The sequence below is a fragment of the Myzus persicae genome, unplaced genomic scaffold, assembly GCF_001856785.1.
Source record: "Myzus persicae strain clone G006 unplaced genomic scaffold, MPER_G0061.0, whole genome shotgun sequence".
NCBI lineage: Eukaryota > Metazoa > Arthropoda > Insecta > Hemiptera > Aphididae > Myzus > Myzus persicae.
Window position 1 is genome coordinate 64,915 of NW_019104334.1, and position 8,720 is coordinate 73,634.

At 31.1% G+C, this 8,720-nt stretch overlaps 1 pseudogene; it reads right to left on the reverse strand.

Moving 5' to 3' along the window:
* Nucleotides 1-2,501: 2,501 nt before the first annotated feature.
* Nucleotides 2,502-3,388, reverse strand: LOC111041287 (annotated as a pseudogene).
* Nucleotides 3,389-8,720: the final 5,332 nt, after the last annotated feature.

Below are 8,720 nucleotides of genomic sequence, written 5' to 3' on the forward strand. Positions count from 1 at the left end.
AAATATGTCAATACTGAGTCCCTCAACACACATACTCTGATACAAAGTAGATGCAACCTGTCCCAACCTCCGACTACTGACCACACATACATTCAGAATAATATTGCTTCCAGATGGACACTCTTTAGTTAAAACATAACAAACTACCAAAGAACAACTCGACCCACCACAGTTTAAAAAAAAAAAAAAAACACCCCACTGCCTTACTTATCTTAATCACACAAAATTATAATATCCATGATAAAACTCTTACTACAAATTTACACACAACATGAGACCCTCGGACCCACAAAAAAGGGAACACACTCTCAGTCGAACCAGATACACCAAGCAGCATGGCAGGCTACTCCAACAATTTCTTTATACACTGGTACAACACAACAATCATTGAGGACTACTTAAAAATATTAACAAGAGAAAACGAAGACTCATATTACCTCAGCGTGGACTTCATACAAAAATATCTAACACAAGGATTTGAAGGAGCAAAAAAATGGGTGAAACAACAAATCCTAGACAAAAAATTCATAATCTTTCCAATAAATACACAAAACCATTGGATTCTTGCTGTTGCCTATAATAACAGCAATACAATTGTCTGCCATGACGGCAAACACGGAATCCACAATGCATTTATGAACACCATAGAAGACTTCCTAAATGATTGGGAAGATTATTCAGGACATCAAATGTCCTCTTGGAAAAAAGTCTATGGTTTCACCCCAAAGCAGCTAAACAACAACGATTGCGGACCGTGGATTTTGGAAGTGGCAAAATGCATAGTCCTCAATAAACCAATCAATTTTACCCAAGATGACATGCATTCCATAAGGCTAATACAACACAAGGAATCCATGGCTAACATGATTGAGGGGACGAAACCACCATGCAAAACCATCTTGAAAAATACACCGGCCATACACACAACAGGTTGCCTAACTCCTCCTCCAAAAACAGTCACTATTAAAATTCAGCACTCCACGACGACTCCGCCCACAATTATCAAACAAACGCATCAGAAAACGCCACACGTCGCACCGCCCACAACACCACCAACCATCACACCCACTTTTTTCACAGAAACGACGGCACCGGTCCACAACACAGCTACAGCACAGGATCAACACCTACGGAACAACACACCATCCCAATCCAAAGGAAACAAATCAGTAAGTAAAAGCCAATTAAGACGTAAAAAACGCGCATATTTTAAGGTCGCCAAACAATTATTAGATCAAGAAATTATAGATAATTTCGATTTATCCAGATTCAATTCATAATATATCAATCCATTCATAATACAAATCCTAAATAAGTACCATCAGTTCCTATTTCTAATTTCTCTTTTAATTCATCTTTATTATACAAAAAAACAGCGTTTCACATATCATAAGTAAGCACAAATCAAATTTCATGATCTATTAATGTATGCAACCCTATATCAATGTAAAAATCAAATAGCAAAGAAAAACAACACCTGTACAAGTAACACTAAAACACATAATGTATAATTAACTCATCTTCACAGTGTATACAAAACTTCTAAATTTATAATAAAAAAAAATGTCATATAATTTAACAAACCGTCCGCATTCCGTTCTTGTTGTTATAATTACACCGTGAGGACACGGTACAAAATCGAACTTTCATGCAATTTGTAATATAGAAAGTTGCCAAAAAATTCGAGTGATTGGAAAAATATAGCCTTAGATTTTAATGAAAAATGGAATTTTCCCAACTGCCTCGGAGCTATTGACGGAAAACATGTAGTTATCCAAAGCCCTGTCAATAGTGGAACGGAATACTACAATTATAAGGGGACTTTTAGTATTGTGCTCATGGCTGTAGTGAACGCCAATTATAGTTTTACCTTTGTGGATATCGGCTGTCAAGGGAGAATCAGCGATAGTGGCGTATTACGGAATACATCGTTCTTTAAAAAATTGGACACAGATAAATTGAAATTGCCTCACGACGAAATACTTCCCAATACGGATGTGTCGCTACCGTACGTATTTGTGACGGATGCAGCTTTTCCTTTAAATACAAATATGATGAAACCATACTCGGGAGTATACGAAAAAAGAAACGCCAAAAGAATTTTCAACTACAGACTTTCTCGAGCACGCAGAGTAGTTGAAAATGTATTTGGAATAATGGTATCAGTTTTCCGCGTATTTAGAGGACCTATACTTCTAGAGCCGAAAAAAATAACAACAATTACAATGACATGTGTATTGTTACATAACTTCTTAAGAAGAAGCAAATCATCAAGTTCTTTTTACACACCACCAGGAATTTTCGATAGTGAAAGTAATGATGGAAGTATAGTTCCAGGCTCTTGGAGGTCCGAACAAAATGATTCGAGTTCCATGTTCCCACTACAAAGATTGCCAAGAAGATCCGGCCTCGACGCAAAAATTGTTAGAGATCAGTTCTCTGAATATTTTGTGACAAATGGAAAAGTGGCATGGCAAGAACGAGCATAAATACAATTATTATTAAAATATTAAAATAAAGATGTTTCCATTTTTAGAATCAAACTAAATATAAATTTATATTTTGTATTTGTTTCTTTCATGTTATTTATATTTATTTTCGTATAGCGTATTTATGTAAGTCATATAATTAATGGTTATTAATATCATTGATATTGTAACAATGATATACATCGTACAACGTATCCACATAATAATATAGAACGTATAAACTATAAACATCGCTATTTTGGAAAAATGTGAATACCTACCTTGAACAAAAACATCATTGAGACCTATAGCCTACAATACATAATAGAATTATATTCATTCTTATGGGTAGCTAAAGTGAATGCAGAGTAATTCCATAATATTATATAGATCAAAAAATTTGTTAAAATCAGGTAATAATTATTACTTTAATAGTTAAATTAAACCTTTAAATTTAAATTTCAACACTAAAATGTATTAAAAAAAAAACAAAATTAAATAAACTTACACACGTTGATATGGTTTTTTTCGCCTCATAAACATCACGTAAAAATGTCATAGAGTTGTAGGCAAACCAATCAGGTTTGAAAACTTCGTTAGAACCACTACCAGTACTCATGCTAGCTTTGACTTTATTGGAAAGTTTTCTATATGTGGCCATAAGCGAATCTTTTTTTTTTTAATTTCAGTAACATCAGTTTTGACACTAACATTAAATACAAAAATACATAATTAAAAACAAATATTTTATTTTAATAAAAATAAAAAATAGTTTGCTACCTTAGCTTGCTTTCAATTTCTTTCCAAGCATCGTGAACTATATTTCTATTTTTATGACCAATATGACGTGGATTCCAAATTGCTGGTTGAGCTTCATACAACTCCAAAAACTCTAATACATCATCATTGGTCCATTCCATGTTTTTAATTTAGTTTATCAAATTTAAAAAACCAAAAATATGCATAAATATGAAAAAATGTAATTAATTCACTACAGTAGACTCGCCGAACTGCGCGCTCGTGGGAACGCTGTTTAAATGCTCGGCTCGTTTCCTTTGGCGCGGACACATCGGACCGACAATTTTCGGATAGACACGAGCCTGGCCGAGCTATACCGCGCCTAGACGAGCAAGAGCGTTCCCACGGCGCGTGTAGTATACCAAGCCAGCGCATTTGGTTCGTAGCTCGCTCATATACCAAACCTAGAGACGAGTCGAGCCTACAAGCCAACACGACGATCCCACGGCCTGAAGCTCGGCACGTCTCTAGAGCTCGGCATTCTTTGCCGATCCATTCCGAGTCTGTCTCTCGTCGACGCTAGTACTGTGCTTTAAATCTATATTTTTTACGTACTTGATATGGATGACGACCAAGAACAAATTGCCAATGCAGCAGCATATTATATTATCGTGTGCGGTGAATTTTAAAAAAATTACTTATCTAAGAATGAAGATGAAGCAAGAACTTCAAAAAAAAGAAGATACTGGATGGACACTTTTTATAAAAGTCGAAAAAGGTATAGAATTATTAAACATTTTTTGCTATCCAATTAATCATATATTTATTTATATTATGCTTTAAAAAATGTATATAATATATTTTTTTTTTTAGGTACAATGCAACAAATATGTTGCATGATTTAAACGTAGATCCGTCAAGAAAGTTTGAAAACTTTTGTAGGATGAGTTCCGTAGACTTCGAGCATATTTTAAATAAAATAGGTCCATACATTTCTAAGAACGACACAAACATGCGAGAATGTATCCCAATGAAAGAAAGATTAGCTGTGACACTTCGGTTTTTAGCCAGTGGTGACAGTTTCAAAAGTTTGTCATACCTGTTCAAGTTTTCACCACAAACTGTTTCGAGATGTGTAGATGATGTGTGCAAGGCTTTGATTCTAGAATTGAAAGATGAAATAAAGGTATGTAAATAATCATAAATAATTAAAAAAAATTCATAAAACTATTATTAATTAATAACCAATACTTATAAACATAACAGCAAACTTTGGATAAAATAATGTGAAAATAATGTAAATAACAAAAACGTACATCATATTTAAAAAAAAACATAATAGGTTATTAAACTCTTCAAAAAAAAAAAATGATAACAAATAAAACTGTTTCGTAAAAAATAAATATGATTCGTAAACTTATTATTAATTGATAACCAATACTTATAAATATACCAGCAACATTTGGATAAAATAACGTGAAAATAATGTAAATAACAAAAAAAAACATAATAGGTTATAACTCTTAAAAAAAAAAAAAAAATGATAACAAATAAAACTGTTTCGTAAAAAATAAATATGTTTCGTAAACTTATTGATCTATAAATTAATAATATTAAAATATATATTGAGTCTATATAATATTATTATAGTAAATCGAATGCATTAGAATGTTCTTCCTCCTGATTTCCATCTGTTGTAGGACTTTGATTTTGAATAATCATGTGTGCAGGTCTATAATTCTGCCCTGCTAAGCGAAAACAGGATAACTCCAATCAACATAATTATTGAGAAACAGCAAATAACTGTTTTAATAGTAAATCAAGCCTAAAAATAGCGTTTATACAAAAAAAGGATTAAAACTTGTGCTGATATATCTAATTTCACATCTAGAATTGGTTAAACAATTTTTATTTCAACTTTTTTAAATATTTTAAGGAGAAAATGGACTTATCATAAAATCAAATATCGGAGTACTAAGCGAAAAATTGATAACTCCATAATAATGGACTTACCGGATTATTGCTTAGACTTATTTGGAGATACCTTGTTTTAGTCTATGGTCATACAACATTATTTGTATGTAAAAAAACATGTAACTCCAGTTTTATCAACTAAATAATTTTAAACTCCTTTTATTACTAAAAAATTATTACAAAATATTTAGCCTCTTATTTTAATACCAATTAAATATTTAAAAAACAAAATAAAACAATTAGCACACCTTTTAGCTGGTTTTAAAAGCTGTTTAAAATAAATGAAATCTTAAATAGTAAAATAATGATTAATATAAACCAAGTATTAAGTTGGTAAATTAATATATACATAAGTATTGTACAATTTAATCATAAATTAACTGGAAAAATACTATATTAATTTGAAATAATTATTTATTTTATAATGGATCTACCTCAAGATTTGTATAAGATTTAGGATCAATGGTTTCATCTTGGTTGATATTGTTGTAGCTGTCAATAAAAGTAGGGCTCCCAATATTATTAAAAATTATTGAATCTGTACAACTATTATAAATATGTTCTAATGCATTGGTTTCTTCTGTATCACTCATATTCTAAAATATATGAAATTAAAAAATAAGTACCTAATAAGAGTTTTTATAAATTATTATTTCTCCTAAATTTGGATATAATGTATACAATATTATATTGTAGTACAACAATAATTTAAAATTATTAATTAAATATAAATTGTTATTTATAAAAAATATAACTTACAATTAAATTTGATTCATTTGTTCGATCTCTGCCCTGTTTTTTGGCCAAATTCATCATCAAATTTAGTCGTCGGATCGACATTTTTTTATTTTTACTTGTATTAACCGACCTAGTACACGTGTGATGTGATCACGATCTAAAATTACAGGTAATAATGATAAGCTACTCAAGGCGAGATAGCTGTTGTACTATATTAATATATTACAACCGTGATTACAACTATATTAAATTTAAAATTTTTAAGCCATGCGTTTAATCGTATTATGATAATAAATGATAAGGATAAATACAGTGATGACTATGAGACCATAATAATATAATAAAGATATTATTTTATCAGTTATGTATATTACAAAATAATAAATTATATCAAATAATAATTATTATTAATCTATAAAATGTGACTAAAGTTTATAATACGTCAATAGCCTTTTTTTCCAATGTATGGACATAAGCCTAAATACGGTATCTCCATTATTTTTCATGTGATATACCGAGTTTTTGCTTAGTATTTGGATTTACCGTGTTTTACCTTACAAAACTTCAAATCTATTGGACTTACCGCATATTTTCTTATTTTAAATTTAATTTTACGATGGGTTTTAATAGGAAATACGCTATTTTTACATAAAAAATCGGTTTAAAACCACTAATTTAACCTATAGGAGCAAAAATCTCGTTTTTACGAAAAATGGAGTTATCCTGTTTTCGCTTAGCGCGGCAGAATTATAATGTTGTTGCACATCAGGCGAGACTGAAGTGAGTGACATACCTTCAGGTGACATCTGAAAACTTGAGTTCGATGATTGAGCGTAAGAATGTTGAGATACTGGTGTTGATGATAATGAGGTGTATGTACATGCAGTTGGTGATGGAAAATGAAAAGTTGATGTGGAAAATGTAGAAGATTGATTACAAATCGTGCTAACTGGCGCTGTATTCTGTGGATTGTAGTTTTGAGTTGCATATTTTTTTTGTTTAAGTCCATATACAAATTTGTCAATCTCAAGCATAGCATAATCTTGAGTTTGTTCATCTAGTTCACTCAACTTCTTTCCGAGTAACTCGCTATACAGAGAACATTTGTCCCTTTTGGGTTTTTCTGTTGATTTTTTTAAATGATTGTAGGCTTCGTCTAATCGTTTTTCCATTTGTATAATTTGATCGTACTTTCTTTTTTTGTAAATATTTGGGGACACATGTATCGGGGTTTTAAAAGTTTCATCTGCAGAATCTGTAACTGGTGGTTGGTTGATTTCGATAAAGGAAAAGTCTTCCTCATCTGCACTTTAAGAACTTTTGTCGTTTTCAATGTTTAAAATTTCATTACGCAGTGTCTGATAAAAATAATAATAATAAAAAAACTACAGTTAATATATTTATTCATCAAAGCTAGGCAGTTAACCAATTGGAGATAGGTATTAATTATCAAAAATATAGGTTAAATACATAAAAAGTTGGGCAAATGAGACGGTAACTATGTTGGCCTATAATAATACTACAGCCTATAGCTAAGTAGGCATATTTTATGATATTATTGGAAGTAAAATGATTAATTTAAGTATTAGGCATTAGTATCTAGTATCTACTACAGTAGGTTAAATTAATTCTATTAAAATCTAAAAATATACTATAAAAGTTTAATGTGTAGTACTCTCGTACTACACTTGTACACTTAATTATTTAATGACGTGCTTTGACGTCTCATTGTTGATAGTAGATCGAGTCACAAAAAAAAGGTATGTTGAAATAAGTAAGAAAGTCAATGTTATATTATAAGTTAAAACAGTATGTTTTAATAAAGTAAATTAAAAAAAAATAATAACAAAGTAATTTAGTTGCACTTGAATTTTGAGGACAGAACATAAAGTGTCTGCCCGAGAAATTAGTACTATAAAAATTGGAATGAACTTAGGTATAGCGGCGATGTTGGGGACAAGCCCAACGACTATACTAAGTTCTGTATTAACTGAGACACAAACTAATTCTAAAAAATGCTTTAAACTAATGCTTCTTATATACCCGTGACCCTTATTCGTGGCGTGACCCCGACAAAGTCATCGGATAGGCTTTACGCTTAAAATGTACATATTAGTTGTTTACGCCATATGTCCATAATAATCATAATTGTAAAAACATTCGTAATCAATAAAATTATACATTATAAATTCTAAGTATTTGTGACTACGTGGATTTGATCACGTAGGCCATATAACAAAAACATGTAAACATGTTAATAAAAATACAATACTATGAAAAGCCTAGTATAAGGAGTAAACACGGTTTACTACATGCCTCCCCTGTAAAATTGGAGCCTCAGGTTCCAATCAATAAACAGTTCGAAGTGTTGGATAATAGGAAGGGGAAATTTGCGTCACTTGAGGTTCTTCTAGGATAGGAGGAGCTGTCGCTGTTGATGTCGTTGTCTCCCCTAGGTTGATGGTTTCCATGCTCGGATGACATATTTTTACAGTCTGTTCGGTTTGCACTGTGGTTTGTCTCGTTTTTTCTTCACGTCGATTATTAATTTTATTCAATACAACTGTCATTGTTATCACCATAATAGTAAAGATTACATAATTATGTATATTTTGATTGCCTTTCAATTGTATTAGTTCTCGCGCGTTCTCGTTGTACGCTTGTAATTGTTTATGTGTTTTTGAAATTAAGTTAAGGTCATTCATGTGGTTATTTATAACATTTTCATCTTTCATCGTGTAAAGGTCAAGTGATACGTGTCGGTACTCTTGTTGAGTGATAACAGACGTAGGAATGAAATCT